At 59.9% G+C, this 18198-nt stretch overlaps 1 long non-coding RNA gene across 3 annotated transcripts; it reads right to left on the bottom strand.

Moving 5' to 3' along the window:
- Positions 1-721: 721 nt before the first annotated feature.
- On the bottom strand, positions 722-16705 carry LOC138847427 (uncharacterized). 3 transcript variants are annotated; one of them, XR_011385247.1, is made up of 3 exons: positions 16111-16705; positions 3153-3366; positions 722-1031 (listed from the first exon to the last, which is right to left on the bottom strand). It is a non-coding gene; the product is annotated as an uncharacterized lncRNA (long non-coding RNA). The 3 variants fall into 3 exon arrangements; XR_011385248.1 differs by lacking the exon at positions 16111-16705 and adding an exon at positions 8112-9574; XR_011385246.1 differs by lacking the exon at positions 16111-16705 and having other exon boundaries at positions 3153-3989.
- Between the last annotated feature and the right edge of the window lie 1493 nt (positions 16706-18198).

Here is an 18198-nt window from a genome sequence, read left to right as displayed (position 1 = left end):
CCCGGCCCCGGGTACATGAGGAGCATTGAGCTGCAGAGCCCTGGACACACACTCAGCGAGATGCCTGTGCCAAGTGGGGCCCTCGCTGTGTGCGGGCAGCCGCATGCCGCAGCCCCCCCCCCCCCAGGAATACTCTCCCGCTGGGGGATGGCACAGGCACTGCAAAGTGGCAGAGCCGAGAGATGACAAGGACTTGAGTCAGAGTCACTGCCCTTCTGTCCTTGCTGAAGGAAGGAGGTGGCGGAGGGAGGACAGGGCAGAGAAAGGACGAGGGCAGCAGTGAGGAGGAAGAGGAGACCCTGGCCCTACAGCCACATCTGCTGGCCAGGGCAGGAAAGAATTCACCCGGCTTGTCCACTCAGCTGCTGTTGGGTGCACAGCTACCAAACACAGGGACTGGGCTAGGGCCTGGGGACCTAGCAGTGACCGTGACCAGTCCCCTGGCCTTGTGAAGCCCATGTTGCGGCAGATGGGCAAAGACAACAGGTGATGCATGAGTGATGGTCGGTGACGTAGGACCTGTAAGTCAGGTACACCAGCCACACGTGGCTCCTGAACCCCTGGCACGTGGCCAGTCCCATCCGCAGGGCGATGGGCTGGGTGTCAGTGCCCAGTCCAAAGACTTCGCAGCAAAGAAGAACTCTCTCCACATTCTTAGATGGATACCATGTTGCAATGGCGATATTTGGATGTAGGAGGCTAAGTAAAATACACTGTTAAGTCAGTTTCACTTTTCTTTTTATTTTTGCAAACGTGGCTGCTAAAAACGCTTTATCCTGGAGCCGGCGCTGTGGAGCAGTGGGTTGCGCTGCCCTTGTCTGCAGCCCGGCTGCTCCACTCCCGATCCGGCTTCCGGCTAGTACATCCCTGGAGGCAGCCGGTGATCCAGCAAGTGCTGGGCCCCGCCAGGTGGGAGACCTGGACGGGGCTCCTGGCTCCCAGCCTCAGCCTGGCCCAGCTGCAGCTGTTGAGGGCATTTGAACCAGTGGGTGGAAGGTTTCTCTCTCTCTCTCTCTCTCTCTCTCAAGTTGCTGAAAATAAACATTTATTAAAATTTTTTTGACATTTCATGTGTAGTTTCCTATCGCATTTCCACTGCACAGCACTGTTGCTGGATTTTGTATGCTGCTTTGGGGGGAAAAAGTCAGAAAATGGGGCAAATGCTACCAGCTGGAGGTTGGAGATGGGCTCTCTGAGAAGGTGGCAGGTGCACAAGGAATCTGGGGATGAGCCTTCCCGGAGAGGAAGCAGCCAGGGTAAAGGCCCTGAGGCACAGGTGTCCAGATACATTTTAATTTAAATGCTAATTTCTTAGTAGATGCCAATGACTCTTTTTCCTTTTTAAAGAATTATTTTATTTACTTAAAAAACAGAGTTACAGGGAGAGGTAGAGCCAGAGAGAGAGAGGTCTTCCATTCCACTGGTTCACTCCCCAAATGACCACAATGGCTGGAGCTGAGCTGATCCAAAGCCAGGAGCAAGGAGCCAGAAGCTTCTTCAGGGTCTCCCACGCAGGTGCAGGGGCCCAAGGACTTGGGCCATCTTCTACTGCTATCCCAGGCCACAGCAGAGAGCTGGATCGGAGGAGGAGCAGCTGGGACTCCAACCAGCACCCATACAGGATGCCAGCACTGCAGGTGGAGGCTTAACCTGCTACACCACAGTGCTGGCCCCACCAATGATTCTCTAGGAGGTCTTTTCCTTCAGTAAGTTGAAATGCCCCCTACAGTATTGCGTATCAGGGGAGGCCCCAGAAGCCCCCAAACATCCCCTGGGTTGGCTGGGGCCCTGGACTCCAGCCCAAGCCCAGACTCTGGTCCGCATGCTGTGGTCTGAGTGTGAGTCCCTCCAAACCCCTGCGGTGCTGAGAGCTGCTGATCCCCACCTCACCCCACGGTGCTGAGAGGCGGGGCCTGTGGGGGCGATGAGGTTGTGAAGGGGCAGCCCCTTGGGTGGAACTAGCCCTCTTGTAAGCGAGACCTCAGGGAGCCGCCTTGCCCCTCCCGCCCTGTGGAGAGGGGCGCCCCCTGGAGGTCACACTAGGCAGGGAAGGGGGAGGCCACATCCCTAACACCTTGACCTTGGAGTTGTGGGCTGGCCGTGAGAGGTCCCTTGCTGCGGTGTGTCAGCCACCTGGCCTGCAGGGTTCCATCGGGTAGGCCGGGCTGAGAAGCCCCCACTTCCCGCCAGCGTCTGTCCTGGAGAGGCGGTGACCCCGCAGGAGCTGCCCTTGCCAGCTGGGGTTGGTGGCTGAGTTCAACTCTGGCCCGGCCCGCAGGACCTGTGACAGGGCCTCACGGTGAGGGCAGAGCCTCCGCCAGGCCCGGGGCAGCACAGGCGAAGGAGCCAGCCATGGTGGGCTGACCTGTCACAGGAGGATGAGCCACCTTGTGTTCCCGCAGCCAACAGCGGCTGCGTGGGCAGGGTCATCCCTGTCCCAGAAAGGGCCTCTCAGCTGCACAGGCCCTGCCCTGCCTGCCTGGGGAATGAATGCACACATTCATTCATTCAGCAAATCCTTACCGAGCACCCACTACGTGCCAGGCCTGCTGTGTGCTGGAACCATGAACAAGACAGATCACCTCCGTTCTGGCCTTGCGTTTGGGGACAGCATTGTGGCACCGCGAGACAGGTGTCACATTTGATGTCAGCATCCCCTGTGACAGTTCTGGTTTGAGTCCCAGCTGCTCCACTTCTGATCCAGCTCCCTGCTGATGCACCTGGGAGGGCAGTGGAAGACGGCCCAGGTGCCTGGGCCCCTGCACCCGCGTGGGGGACAGATGGAATTCCAGGCTCCTGGGTTCCACTTGGCCCAGACATAGCCGTTGAAGCCATTTGGGGAGTGAACCGGTGACTGGAAGAGTCTCTCTCTCTCTCTCTCTCTCTGCCTTTCAAGTAAATAAATGAATCTGTTAAGCAAAACAAAAACAAAAAGACATAGCATATAAAAGGCAGTCAGAGGATGCCAAGTGCTAAGGAGACATAATCAAGGCCATGCCACAGAGCGATGGGGGAAGGGCACGCGGGAGGGTGGGGCAGGGGGGCGGAGCTGGCGGCCCAGCAAGGGCAGAGGCCCCAAGGAGGGGCTCAGCTTGTTCAAGAAGCAGATAAGCGAGGACCCGGGCACACGGGGCCCCGTTCGTGCAGCTCACCCACGTTGTCTCAGCACCCTCTCATTTCTCCAAGTTTGCGCAGTAGACGCTGCGGCCGCCTTGCTCACAGGCGATGGGGAGGGCGGCGGGGGCGTGGTCCCACGTGTCGTGGCTCCGTCCACTCTCCTCGCTCCTGGCCAAAGGGCAGTGGTGTCCAGGGGCTCCTCAAATCTCTCCCGAGGAGCAGGAGGTCGCACAGCCGTTAAGACGCTGCCTGCTTATCAAAGTGAAAAAGAATGAAGGAAGATGCTGCCCGTGACACCCACACCCCCGTCGCAGTGGCCAGGCTCAGTCCCAGCTCCGCAGATCCTGGAGGGAGCCGCTGATGGCTCCGGTACCTGCGTCTCTGCCGCGCACGAGGGATGGAGCTCTTGGTGCTGGCTCTGGCCCGGCCCTGTAGCATCTGGGGAGTGAACCAGGGGTTGGAAGAGCCCCACCCCACGCCCACCACCTGTGGAATAAATACAATGTTGCAGAAGTTCATGGAAACGCTATTTTGAACCAACAGTGCTTAGGTGGCTCCCTTGCCTCCTGGTTTCCAGCTGATGCGAGGTGGGGAGCTGCGGCAGGTTGCAGAGGAGAGTGGGACTCTGCCAGCCGGCCCCTGAGCTCTGCCTTAGTGTGGGCGCTTGAAGACTGCATGGCCTGTGTTTCTCCCCCGACACCGCCGGGAGGCCAGGGGCTGCTGGCACCGAGGGCTGCCTCCCGGTGGAGAGGAGAACCTCTCCTCCTGCCGCGGGAGGAGAACCAGACTGGCAGCCGGCCCGGCCCCGTGAGAGGCCGTTTGGGGCACCCCAGCTGTCTCCCCAGGAAGCTGCCAACCCCCTCCCCCGCAAAGCTGGGAAATGCTCCCCCGCCCCTCCCCAGGTGCGGAGCCGCCCGCCGGCAGGGGTGTCTCACAGCCCCTCTGCACGCCACCTGCTCCCGGCTCAGACCCTGCCCCTGAAAGAGGAGAAGCGGCTGGGAGGTCGCGAGGGGACCCAGGACAGGAGGGAGGTGGCCCAGGGGCAACAGCCAGCAGGCCTGTCCAGGGAGCACCTCACTGGCCTTCTCGGGGACTCCAGCATCTGTGAAATGGGAGCTGGGTGGTGGACAGCGCAGGCTGAGAACTGTGTGAGCCGACCTACACGCAGACCACAAGCCAGCAGGCCGGTGGGGGTGGCCGCGGGATGGGGGCCCTGGGGGCTGTGGACGCCATGCGCCCTGAGCAGACGGGGCCCTGGGACTCTCTGGCCCCGGCCTGGTCCTGAGCACATCTTGGCCGTTTTGGAGATTCCTCAAAGTGCCAGGCACCGGGCCGGTGCTGTGGTGTAAAAGGTAAAGCCCCTGCCTGTGCCATCCGCACCCCACATGGGTGCCTCTTGGAGTCCCGGCTGCTCCACTCTCCATCCAGCTCCCTGCTAATGCACCTGCAGCAGAGGGGCAAGTGCTTGGTACCTGCACCCACGTGGGAGACCTGGAGGAAGCTCCTGGCTCCTGGCCACTTGGGGAGTGAACCAGTGGATGGAAGATACTTCTCTCCTTCCCTCTCTCTCTGTCTCTCTCTGTCCACACCCTGACTTTAAAAATAAATAAATAAATCTAAAATAGTACATACAGAATAGCCAAATGACATAGCAATGCCATTTGTGCGTAGACACCAAGAGGAACAGGGTGGTGTTCTAGGGCACGGGTTGGGAGAAGCAGGGCCAGCCTCCTGCAGACCCCCGACAGGCAGTGAGGGGTCAGCAGGCCTCACAGGGGCCTGGGCGCCTCCAAACGACCCTGGGCCAGGGGGGAGAGCGTTGGCAGGTGCGGCCGAGGAGCCCCAACGGCCTTCCTGGGCAGCACCTGTGTCCCGAGAGAAGCCCCATGGGGCAGGGAGGTGGGAAATGGGGACAGGAGCCAGCCATGTGGACCCCCGAAAGGTTACCTCAGAGAGTCACGCCCCATGCAATGGCACCTTGGTCTCCGGACAACCTGAATGCCCCCGAGCCCCGGGTGTCTCCCCTGGTGCCCCCCAAGCCCCAGGTACCCCCAAGCCCTAGGTGTCTCCCCGAGCTCCAGAGGTTGGTAGTGTCCTCCCCAAGTCCCTGCTGTGCTCCCCAGGTGCCCGCCCAAGCCCGGGTGCCCCCCCTGAGCCCCAGGTGCCCCCCCGAGCCCAAGCGCCCCTCCGTGGAGTGGGAGGAGGGTGAGCCTGGAACAGGGCAGTGCAGCCCCCAGAGACTGGGGTGTGCGCAGCTCGACAAGGACCACACCTCCTCACGGCCGCCCACTGCTCTCACCACTGCGCTCACCACGCCCAGAGCCCTCGGCCATGCCTGCCGGGGACGAACCCTTCCCTTGCAAAACCTTCCACTGGCCAAGTTCCCGGCCAAGGCTGCCAGACGCCAGCCCACAGGCCAGCCCTGGCCCTGGCCCGGCTCCACAGACAGAGCCTTGCTGGCGCAGGGCCCCGCACCGCCGTGCCCGTGGCCTGAGGGACTCTCATGCCAGCGTGGAGACCCCGCGGCCCGAGCCTCAGATGCCACAGCCCAGACCTCGTGTGAAATAATCCCCATGGCTCCCCAAGTTTTCACGACACAGACGTGTGCCTCGAGTTAGCACAGCTGCGTCCCTCATCTCAGGAGCTCAGTTCAGAGCCCTCTTCACCATGCTTCCTCCACACACACACATGTGCATCCACACACGCATGTGCACCCACACACATGCACACACGCATGTGCATCCACACACACATGTGCACACACATGTGCACCCACATGCAGAGAGAAGCATGTTCATGTCTGCAACATAAAACTTCATTTCTCTTTTTGTTCGTTTTAACTGAAGAACGAGAGCAGGTGTTTGGCACGGCATCCCGCACTTCTGGGTGGGAGAGGGGAGAGCAGGGTGGCCGCCACCTCGCAATGCGGGCGAGGCCGGAACGCAGGTGGGAGGGCCGGCTCCCTTCCCAGGAACCGTGTGGCTGCCTCGCCTCGGGCTCCCCCTTCTGTGGGACCTTCTACTTGGGGGTGGTGCTTCCTGGTGCTCTCAGCCAAAGATACCGCCACAGGCACAGACACAAAGCCCTCCGGCCAGCAGCCAGCGCCACAATCGGCGGCAGCATTGCGCACTCCCCACATGTGGCCGGGCATTAGTCCTGGCACTCGAGATCCCCGGAGAGCACCCTCCTTGTTTTTTTTAAAAAATATTTTATTTTATTTCCTTTCCTTTCTGAAAGGCAGAGTGGCAGAGAGGGTGAGAGAGAGACAGAGAGGTCTTCCAGCCACTGGTTCACTCCCCAAATGACCACAATGGCCAGAGCTGGGTCAGGCTGAAGCCAGGAGCCAGGAGCTTCTTCTAAGCTCTTGGGCCATCCTCGGATGCTCTCCCAGGCGCATTAGCAGAGAGCTGGGTCAGAGTGCAGCAGCCGGGACTCGAACCAGCAGCCAAGTGGGTTGCTGGCATTGTAGCGGGCAGCTTAACCTGAAGCCAACATGCCACAGTGCTTGCTTTCACAGAGCTGCACTCCTGAGGGTGGAGACGGGCAGGAAGGCAAGTCCACGAACAAGCTGCGTGGTTCCAGACCGTGTTACTGCTCAGAAGGAAAGGGGTGGAGTGGTTTTGTAGGGTGGGTGGGGCAGCGCTGCTCTCAGGGAGCGCATGCAGTGGCCGGCACAGCACAAGCAGAGGCCCGGGTAGGAGTGGCCTCTGCGTGTTGGAGGAACTGAAATGTGGAGTGGGACAGCAGCGTGACTGTAACCGCACAAAACACACTGGCCCAGGAGCCGGGCGTGGGGAGCAGGGGCCGGGGCCACCGCTTGCCCCACACAGACGTGCGGTTTGCACCCTGGCTGCTCTGCGCTTTGGATCCAGCTTCCTGCTGGTGCACCTGCAGATGATGGCCCAAGTACCTGGGTTCCGGCTACCCACAGGCAACAGCCAGAGGCAGCTCCTGGCTGCCGGCTCCTGGCTGCCGGCTCCTGGCTTCAGCCCAGTCCAGCCCTGACCGTTGTGGGTCTTTGGGGAGTGAAGCGGCGAATGGGAGACCTCTCTCTCCCTCTCCTTTTCCCTCTCTCTCTGTAACTCTGCCTTTCAAATAAATACATCTTAAGAAAAACAAACAAACAAACAAAAAAAAACAACAAGACGTGGATCGGGGTTGTCCCCCCTCTCCCTCTCCAGACTCTGGCTGCCAGTCTCTGCGTGTTGGAGCTGCGTGCTCACCTCCTGACTTGCCCCGGCGCTGCGTGGGCCGGCACACCCTGGCTCTCCTGCCCAGCGTCCCGGCCAGCGCCATCTGCAGCGCCCGATCGGATTTGCCAATTCGCCTACTAAGCCAACGTTTTCCTTCCTGCCAGGAAACTGCAGCTCACCGCCGCCTCTGCGCCGGCACCCACCTCTGCTGCCGGGGGTACTTCCACAGCCTGGGCGCGAGGCACAGAGTGCGTACCGCGCGCCAACCCTGCACAAAGAACCCTTCAGACCAGGAAAGCCCTGGCCCCTGGCGCAGCCTCCCTCAGCGTGGAGCCGCTGAGCTGCAGCCTCATCCCCGGAGGGAGGAACTCGCCGGTCCCGGCCCCTCCCTGGGTGCAGCTTCCACAAATAGCCTCGGGCCCGCGGTGGCAGCGGCCTCTTCCAGGCACAGAGGGCGCAGGCCCCAGAGGGGAAGACGGGCCTGTGCCAGGGGCCCGCCCCCGCCCCGGCCGCCCATGCCCGGGCTCCCTTGTGGAGACTTTCCCGTGGCCAGGCACGACGGGCATGCGTCAGCCTCGGTTTGGTTCAGGCCACGCAGCGGTGGGGACAAAAGGATTACTCTCAGCCCAGGGAGTCTGAATGGCACAGAAAACGACACTCCCAGGGAAGGAATCCGGCTCGGTGAGGGCGTAGACTAGCGCAGGCTGGCGTTCCTTGCTGCTTCAACTCTGCTCAGCCTGGGTGTGAGCTGCAGACCCCTCCCTGGGGCCCGCCTCCCCTGCCTCTCTCCTGTGTGCTCACCACAGGACCTTGGCACGTGCTGGGCTCCCTGATGTCCATGGCGGCTCCTTCAAGGCGCAGCTCCAGCCTCACCTCGAGCCCATCTAGGCCTCCTGTCCATCCATCATGGCCTCCCCTGCTGTTCTCATCACAGCCCGGCTTCCTCCCCGCTTCCAGGTAGGAGAGCATCGCTGGGCAGACACCTCCCTCCTGGCAGAATCCCCGGTGCCAGCTCAGGGTCTGGCAAGGGCAGGGGCATAGTGGAAGGGAGGGAGAGGAAGGGAGGGGGAGGGGAAGAAAGGGGGTGGAAGGGAAGGAGAGAGAGGGGGAGGAGAGAGGGGGAGTCCGGGCCTGGCGTGGGCAGGGGTTCCGGGAGGGCCCTGCAGGCGCTGTGCCCGGGAGACGTGGGATGGACACGAGGAATGTGGCAGGCGAGACCTGTGCTTTAGCCAGTGGTCAGAATCCCCTGGGAGCCACACACACACACACACACACACACACGGACACACACATACTGACACCCACAGGGGCACATACATACACACACTCACAGGGACACACACACATACTGACACCCTTAAGGACACATACATACACACACACACACACATACTGACACACACAGGGATACACACATGCACACATAGACTGACACCATAGGGACACACACACACACTGACACACACAGGGACACACACGCACACACACAGCCCAGTGTTTGTGCCCGGCCCTCAGAGTGCCCTGGTCAGGCCCTGGGGCCGGCGCCATCTTGGAACTCCCAGTGAGGGTCCCACTTGCAGAAAGGCGAGGCGCTTGCCTGGGGCTTCGGTGCCCCCTCCCCTCGGCAGCCCTGGGCCACTGGGCGGGCTCTCCGAGGGCCCCCTGCAGCCTGCGTTTCGCTGCACTCCCAGCGCGGGGTTGGGGTGGGAAGAATTGTCCAGAAGAACAAAGGCTTCGAGGGACGCCTCTCTGGCTCCTCGCTGATACCACCTCCACTTGGGCAAGTCCCACACCCCAGGTCCTCCTGCCTTGAACTTGAACTTGGCTCTGAAGCCTAGCCCTGGGCGGGAGGGGGCTGGGACAGGCAGGCAGGTGGGAAGAAGCTTTGGTTTGGGGATGTTCTGCCCGGGTTTCAGGATCGAGTTCCTGCGGCGCCGTGCCAGGAGCACTTGCAGAGAGGGGAAGGCGTGGCCGCCAGCAGCTCTCCTGCGGTGTAACGAGAACCTTTGCTCAGAGCCCTTCCTCCCCTCCTCCCCTTCCCCTGTCGATCCCCAGGGTTCCTCTTGTTTCTGGATCCCTCCACCCATCCCCCAGCTGCCATGGGCCGCCTTGAGGCCCCCAAAAAGCTACGGTCAATGGGGGGGGGGGAAGGAGGGCCCCCAGGGTCTTCAGTGGCCAAGACCTTGCTTTCTGGCCTGTGGCTTCCAGAGCTGTCAAAACAAACAGCAGAGGCAACCCCAGTGCCCCCAGGGCCCCCAGCCCAGCAGCCCCAGGGGCTGTGCACCTGCTCCAGCCCCAGCCTGCAAAGTCTCCCACTGCCCAGGGCCTGTGCACCTGCTCCAGCCCCAGCCTGCAAAGTCTCCCACTGCCCAGAGCCTGGTGCACCTGCTCCAGCCCCAGCCTGCAAAGTCTCCCACTGCCCAGGGCCTGGTGCACCTGCTCCAGCCCCAGCCTGCAAAGCCTCCCGCTGCAGCGTGTGGCAGAATCACCTGCAGACCTTGTGAAACCCGGGTCCCTGAGGGCCCACTCAGCGCTCAGCGGCTCCACCGCTCAGTCCGTCCCACCAGCTCCCCAGGGCATGCTGATGCCCTCGTGGCTCTCTGCTGACCACTCTTGGAGAAGCACTGATTAGACCATCTCCTGCCTGGACAGCACCCCCTCCCCTAACTGGCCTCACGCCTCCCCCGAAGCAGGCAGGCAGGCTGAGCTTCCGACTCTCACCACAGCCTCAGCCACCCGTGCGAGCAGCCGCACGAGCCCCGTCCTCCACCCTGGGCTCTCAGCCCCACCCTCTCCCCTGCCGGGGCCTGGGAGGCCCCCTTTCCTTGTAGCAGGAGAGAGAAAGGACGGTTTTGCTTTCATTTACCCAATGATTCAAACAGATACTGCGTCCCCTTGCAAGGGCTGTCACAGATGGTGGCAGCTTAGAATTGCAGAAGGCGAGTGAGTGACACCAGGTGCGGGCAGCCATAAGCTCTGCCTGAAGACGTGGGGGTGGACGCTGCCCTGGCCAGCTGGCTGTGGATCGCAGTCCCCGACAGCCTCACACCACCCCTACCCTGCTCAGGTCCCCCAGGTCTGGTTCCCCGTCCTTGCCTGCTCCTGAAATAAGAACTCAAACCAGAGACAGAGACAGGGTACCAATGGGAGAGCTTGGTTTGTTGAAAGAGGGCGCTCAAGGGTGCGTCCACACCGGGCAGCCTGGGAGGAAGGGGAGAGAAGGGCCAACACCCCCCAGGGTGCCCCCAACTGGAGACACAGCCGGGTGAGGTCTGGGTGGGGTGTAGTGGGCCTGGGGCGTTCTGGGCGCTTCACGGAGTGTGCTCCTTCCCAGTCCCGGGTGAGACGCAGGTGCACCACGGGTGGGCAAGGGGTGGGACTACAGGGCAGGGCTGTGGGAAGCTCTCCCAGCTCCTCCACTCCTCCTGGGCAGCTCCCACGTGACACCCCCTCTCTTCCAAGGTGACCAGGCTGTGTGGATGCGGGCCCAGCCTGCTCTGGCCGGTCGGGTCTCCCCCACAGATGAAGCCGCCCTCCGCGGGATGGGGCCGGGGATCAGGCTTCAGCATAGCTCTGGGGAGGACGCAGTTCAAGCCATAACAGACAGAGGCCGCAGAGGTGCTAGCTGCTAAGGGGTGGGTGTTTGGCCTGGGGGTCAGGGCACCTGCATGCCACACCAGAGGGCCAGGGTTTCATTCCTGGCTCCGGCTCCTAACCCGGCTTCCTGCTCCTGACACCCTGGGAGGCCCAGCGATCGCTCAAGTATTGGGTCCCTGCCACCCACGTGGGAGACCTGGACTAGGTCCCCAGCTCTCAGCTCACACTGCGCAGGCCGGGCTGTTGTGGGCGTCTGGGGAGTGGAGGGAGTGTGCTCCCTCTCGCTCTCGCTCTCTCTCCCCTTACCTCCTTCCCTCTCAAATAAACAATAAAACGAAGCCGGTTTAAAAGGGACTACAATAAGCGCGGTCGCATCCTATGGCTCAGCAACACAGTGCACGGGCAGGTAGGCGGTCCTGTTCCACACCCCACCAAGGGACCCACGCGCCCACCCTGCCGGCCTCCAGCTCACGGGAATGGGAAGAAAGGGGGCGCGTGGCTTCCTTTCCCACCACAAGGCCTGGGGTGCCTCAGCAGGCCCAGGTCCCAAACCCAGGCAGCCGCTGTGGGACACAGGTGTCCTAGCCTGTGACTTCGCTGAATGTCCCCCCGGGCCTGTTTTAAGCTTCCTGGTCCTGCTGCCCAACCGTCACCCAGAAATATGAGAGGGGGGAGAGGCCAGCTTGCTTTCTCTCTGCTCTTGGCGTGGTGGCCACAGGAAGTCCTCCTGCCCGCCCCGCCCTCCCGGGCCCAGGCCCCACTGCCCCTCTATGGCAGCGTCCAGGGGCTGCTGGGCAGGGCCCCGAGGCTCTGGTGCTGTCTACTCGAGGGACAGCTCTGGGTTTCAGTTCTTTGTTTTTCAGATTCCTGAGAATGCGTTGCCGGCAGGGTTTCTACAGCTGCTGCCCATCAGACTTCAGCTGGAAACTTGCGTCTACCGGTGCCCGACACCCAGAGGAGGCCTGTGGCGGGGCGGCAGGGCAGCGAACAGCTTCCAACTCCATGTCCCCCTCTCCTTGCAGCTTGGAGCCCCGAGGTTACAGAGGGGCCCCCGCTAACAGAAGGCGAGACCTGGAGGTTGTGTCACACCCTGGGAGGCCTGGTGATGGCCTGGGTGCCTGGGTCCCGCCACCCCCGGGATAGACCCAGGCTGACTTACGGGCTCTGGGCTTCAGCTTAGCCCGATCCCAGTCACTGCAGGCATTTGGGGGGTGAGCCGATGGATGTGTGGCAGGGGCCCAAGTGCCCCGCCATCTTCCGCTGCTTTCCCGGGTCCCGGAGCAGGGAGCTGGATCGGAAGCCAAGTGTCTGGAACTCCATCTGGCTCTGCAGTATGGGAGCTGGCGGCATGGGCAGCATCTTAACCCACTGCGCTGCAACTCTTGTCCCATTTCTACTTTTTAAACATGTCTATGTATTCATTTTTTTTTACTTGTCAGAAAGCACAGAGAAACACACACAAATAGACACATAGAAATCGCCCACCTACTGTTCACTCCACAGATGCCCACGAGCTGGGTAGGGAGGTGGTCAGTGCAGAGGGGCTGTGGCCGGCTCCTGGTTGGAGCCTGGGCTGTGAGAGCCGGGCAGGGAAGCAGGCCCTGGGCAGCTAAGCCTTGCAGGCATGGGGGCAGTGCTCTGTGTGCTCAGTCTGCAGTCAAGTGATGAGGAAGTCAGGGCGACATGGAGAGGGTGACGGTGTGGGAGGAGGGGTCTGGGCGCCCTCCCAGGGGTGGGATTCGGCAGGGCTCAGGCTCACGGGGCTGCCCGCGTCCCATTTGTGTGCTCTGGGGGTTGGAGCAGGAAAGGGGCAAGAGCCAGGTGATTGGGGTTTTCTGTTTTTTTTTTTTTTTTTTTTTTTTTTTTTTAAGATTTATTTATTTATTTGAAATCAGCGTTACAGAGAGGAAAAGACACAGAAAGAGAGGTCTTCCTCTGGCAGGGGCCCAGAACTCCCTAAATGGCCACGACAGCCAGGGCTGGGCCAGGCTGGAGCCAGGAGCCAGGAGCCAGGAGCTCCATCCGGGTCTCCCAAGGCAGCAACCCAAGCACTTGAGTCCAGGAGCGTCAGCAGGGAGCCGGATTGGAAGCAGAGCAGCCAGGGCTCCAACCTGCTCTTAGCATGCTGCCCAGGGCAGCGGCCAGGCGATCCTTTGACAGGAATCCCTGCCCGCTTTGCCCGACGTGAGGGTTTCAGCCGTGAAGTCTTCCGTCACCCTCCAGAGGAAGGCGGAGGACGGCCCGGCACTGCGAGCCCGCAGCGGTCCCCGTGCTGAGTGTGGACCTGGGGGCTCGAACGTGGGCACTTGCACTGAGCGCAGGGACAGAAGCAAAGCCACATGCGCACAAGGGTCCCCTTCTAAACACCCCCAACAGCCCTCGGTGGACAAATGCCACACGACATGGTCTCGGCACAGCCCAGGAGGTGACTGAAGTGGTGGTGGCCTTGGAGAGGGCTGGGTGCCAGCACCCCGTGTGCAGCTACCACGTGGCACAGCCATGGGCTGCCAGCCGAGGGGTCTAACTTCTCTCCAGAGCCCTGTCCAGCCCTGGCCCCCACCTTTTCCCAGCTTTCAGGTGCGTGGTCGGTGACAACGACGGCACTCACGTCTTTGTGTAGCTGTCGCCATTGCCCGGAACATTTTCCTCTCCCAGACTGAAATGCGGTGCCCACTGGACACTCACTCCCATCCCTGCCCCAGCATCCTTGTTCTGGTTTTGTTTTTCTTTCTTTTAGATTTGTGCGTTTATTTGAAAGGCAGAGTTACAGAGGGAGAGGGAGAGACAGAGAAGAGAGATCTTCCATCTGCTGGTTCACTCCCCAAATGGCCTTAGCAGCTGGGTCTAGGCCAGGCCAAAGCCAGAAGCCTGGAGCTCCAGCCGGGTGTCCCACACGGGTGCAGGGGCCCACGTGCTCGGTCCATCCTCCGCTGCTTCCCCAGGCCACTCCCCCATTCTATTTTGTGTCTCTGACTCTGACTGCTGTGCGGGTCTCCCATGCAGGGAACCAGGTAATGGCTTTGCTTCTGTGCCGAGTTCCCCTCACCGAGCACGCTGCCTGCAAGGTCCATCCGTGTCTCGGAATTTCTTTTCCAAGCTGAGCGATAGTGGTGGGTGTTGTGGTGCAGGGGGTAAGGGGCTACTTGGGACATGTGCGCCCCATTATGCAGTGCTGGATGGAGTCTACCTCTACTTCTGATGGTTTCCTGCAAACACACCTGGGAGACAGCACACGATGGCTCAAGTACCTGGGTCCCTGCCACCCACGTGGGAGACGAGGACAGAGTTCTGAGCTCCTGGCTTCGCCTGGCCCAGCCCCAGCAGTTGTGGTCATCTGGGGAGTGGACCAGCAGATGGAGGACTTTTTTCTCTCTCTCTGCCGCCCATCAGACTTCAGCTGGAAACTCGCGTCTGCTGGGTGCCTGACACCGATAAATAAATAAATAGGTTTTATTTTATTTTTTAAATGATTTATTTATTTGTTTGAAAGGCAGAGATAACAGAGAGAGGAGAGAGAGGAACAGAGAGAGAGAAAGAAGCCTTCCATCCACTGGTTCACTCTCCAAATGACCACAACTGCCGGGGCTGGGCCAGACCAAAGCCAGGAACTTCTTCCAGGTCTCCCACGCAGGTGCAGGGGCGCAAGGACTTGGGCCATCTTCTGCTTTCCCAGGCCATAGCAGAGAGCTGGATCGGAAATGGAGCAACCGGGTCTCGAACTGGCGCCCATGTGGGATGCCGGCACTGCAGGCTTAACCCGCTACGCCACAGCGCTGGCCCCATAAATCGGGTTGTAAAAATGCTATTACCTTGCATGGATGGACCACACGTGGTGTATCCATTCACGCAGTGAGAGCCATCAGGGCTGTCCCCTGGGTGGCTACCGTGTTAGTGCTGCTGTGGACACGGATGTGCCCCAGGGTCCGCTATGTGAAGAGCTGGGTCCCCGCTGCCTACGTCTTGGGTCCCCAAGAATGAACCAGTGTGGCAGTGCAGGCTACAGGAGCCAGGGCGAGGGGCGGCCCCCTGTGGTCAGCTGCTGAACAGGTCCTGCCCAGTGACCGCCTAGGGAAAACCATCGCTCGTGTTGACAGTGAGAGCCAGGAATACACGGTTTGTCATGGCTTCCCCATCCCGCTTCCAAGGCTGTCTTTCTCTCGGCGCCCACCGTGGCTAATCTGAAACGCACAGCCGGCGTGAGGCAGTCACCACAAACAGGGGCCGCCCGCCCTGGAGCATGCGGGCAAAGCCTCCCGCAGAGGTGCACTGGGCTCCAAGAGCTGCATTCTTCGCGCTGAAAGCGCCCGGGGCTCGTGGGGTCCTTGCAAGGCCCCGCCTGCGTCAGGGGACTTGAACGTGGCCTTCACAGCACAGCTGACAGGAGCCACGTTCTGCAGCTGCAGGTGAGCAGAGCCGGTCTGAGACGCTGCGTGTGGGCGGCAGCACTTGTGCGCCCTCTTTGGGCAGGAGTTTGACAAAGTCTGAACGGCCAATGCATGTGATCTTTGACCCTTGACCCAGCCAGCTCATGTGGGGTTTATCTTTCGGCTATAGGCGCCCACGTGGACAAAGTTCTATGTTCAAGAGGCTTTGTGGTGCTGATTCTAGAAGTAAAATATGAGATGCAACCTGACTACCCAGGGATTGCTTAACTAATGCTACATCTGCTCCAGCACCAACCTCTAGAACTTTCTAAAAGTCACTGTTCGAATCCTAGCAGGAAGGACTCTTCCAAGTGAGTGCAGCTGCGGAGGCGCAGGCTTTGGGAGGAACGCACACTTCACAGAAGTTCTGCACCTGCCTTTTTTTTTTTTTTTTTTTTTTTTTTTGACAGGCAGAGTGGACAGTGAGAGAGAAAGAGAGAGACAGAGAGAAAGGTCTTCCTTTGCCATTGGTTCACCCTCCAATGGCCGCCGCGGCTGGCGTGCTGCGGCCGGCACACTGCGCTGATCAGATGGCAGGAGCCAGGTACTTCTCCTGGTCTCCCATGGGGTGCAGGGCCCAAGCACTTGGGCCATCCTCCACTGCACTCCCGGGCCACAGCAGAGAGCTGGCCTGGAAGAGGGGCAACCGGGACAGAATCCAGCGCCCCGACCAGGACTAGAACCCGGTGTGCCGGCGCCGCAAGGGGGAGGATTAACCTATTGAGCTGCGGCACCGGCCGCACCTGCTTTCGACGCTGGCCAGTGCCACTTCTCCTTACCTGTCTCCGGACACGAAGGGTCTCAGCCCTGACCCTCTTCAGCTGGCAATGGACAAGCCGCGGCAAAGCGACCTGCAGTGCTGCTCAGAGGCCTACCTGCACCCTGCCTGCGTCGGGTGTGATAATCACCTACGGGCGGGGGAAATTAGCCATGTGGTGAGGACAAGGCGGCCATTGTGGGGGCTGCCGCAGGGGTCCCGGGAGGGGCCAGTTGTTGGGCATTGCCTAAAACCTCCATTACAATATGGCGCCTGGAGGATGTTCGAGGGGCGTGTCTGCGGCTGCTGCAGTTAAGCTACATAAGATCAGACCACCGGCAGGGATAGGCCCGCTTTAGTTCCGGACACGTGGACAGTGCGTGATCCCTATACTTTGCTTAAGATGCCCCTGTGCGTGCTCCACCCACGCCTGCATGACCTTTTCACTGATTGGCTCCCCTACTGCGCATGTCTTTTGTAAGCTTTATAAGCCTGCACACTTCTACAAGAAAGCGGGTCCTGCTTTGACAGCACTCACAGGTGCTGTGGTGTGTTCTTCACCAGTCGACCTTACCTCTCCCGTTCGCCTGGTTGGGGAGTGCTTGTGCTGCCCCTGCTGGTCAGGGACTGGCGTCGGGCTTGAGGCCCCGACAAGTGGTGCCCAACGTGGGGCACGATGGGCTGGAACGAATCCTAAAGAAGGACTGACTCCGGCCTAAGTAAAAGTACCGACGGACGCGGCTAAGTGAGGCTCTCGAGGTGAGGTATCCCCGAAAGGATGGGGCACTCTCCTACTAAGTCTGAGGACCCAGCGCCTAAGGCGCTGAGATACATACTAAAGACTCAAGGCTTAAAGCCACACAAAAAATCTTGCACACCTAAGCCGGTTGATAGGAAACAGAAGGGCTGGGTGGCCTTAGATGAGAAGCGTCAGGAGGCTCATAAAGCCCCAGAGGCAGTTGAAACTCAGGTAGAGCCTTCAGGTATGGTGGTCACCCCTAAGGGGGTTACCCCTAAAGGCCCAGCGCTGCCTCAACCCACCGCGCCTCCAATTACAGAGGGAACATTCGGCCTAGTGCCACCCATGTGGCCACCCCTTTATGGGTATTCCCCTCCCTTGGATCGCCCGCCGCCATCTTGTAAACAGCGTGCCTACCCAACCCCATGGCCAGTCCTGCCAGGCCCCGGTGTGCGCAGTCTTCCCTGTAAATGGGGGACCACGGCCTTTCTCTGCACTCTCTTCCAGGCAACATGGCCTGCCGCACCCACACAGGCACGGCCATGACGTAGGGTCAGATATTTAAAGGCAGCCGAGGAGACTTCTGAGAATGGCAAAATTCTGTGGGCTTTGGATTCCAAAATTTGGATCCCAAGCATTTGCGTGTAGCTTTAAAGAGGCCCTGATGCGGTCTCCGTACTGAAAAGGGTAGCTGCAAAGTTGTTATGGAGTCCAGGATTTGGATTCTAAGCTTGTGTTTGCTTAAAAGCCTCTGAAACAGACACTGCTGGACAGGGGAGCTGCAGAGGTGTTCCGAGGAGTCAAGGAGTTTTTAACAAAAACTCCAACATTAGAAGTTCCTGAGCAAGCCATTCATAAGATCCTCTTCAGATCAGTTTCAGCTTAAAGGGACCTGACCAGGTGCTATTAAACACAACTAGCTCCGTGAAATTTGGATTAAACTTCTACCCCTTAAGTCCTCACAGGTGAATATGAAAGACATGCCTGACTGTTCCTATAAGCCCATCAGAAACCTTAAGTCGAGATGTGTTCCCTGTCCTAAGCAATGGGCTCCTACACCGATAACCAGCCCTTTTCTGTGCTGCGGTAGCTGACTTACCTGATGAGAGTTTGCACGTGCCTTGAAGCGGTCATGTTTTATTGGATTTGCCTGTCTTTAATGTTTGAGTGATTACCTTAAATCTAATCAGACCTAGCCCACAGCCTTGGTTAAAATGCTCAGGTTAAACGTGCTAATTTTTGGCTAAACGGTTTGACTAACTCACAGTTTAAATTCTAAACCGAGTCTTCCAACTTTGGGGCTTCCAGTCGGATCCCTGGAACTCTCAAAGGATGAGACTCTAAATTTGTTAAAGTACAACTGTTTGAGTC

This window comes from Oryctolagus cuniculus, chromosome 21 (assembly GCF_964237555.1).
Source record: "Oryctolagus cuniculus chromosome 21, mOryCun1.1, whole genome shotgun sequence".
NCBI lineage: Eukaryota > Metazoa > Chordata > Mammalia > Lagomorpha > Leporidae > Oryctolagus > Oryctolagus cuniculus.
The sequence above is the reverse complement of the archived record's forward strand: the minus strand, read 5'-3'. Positions and strand labels throughout refer to the sequence as shown.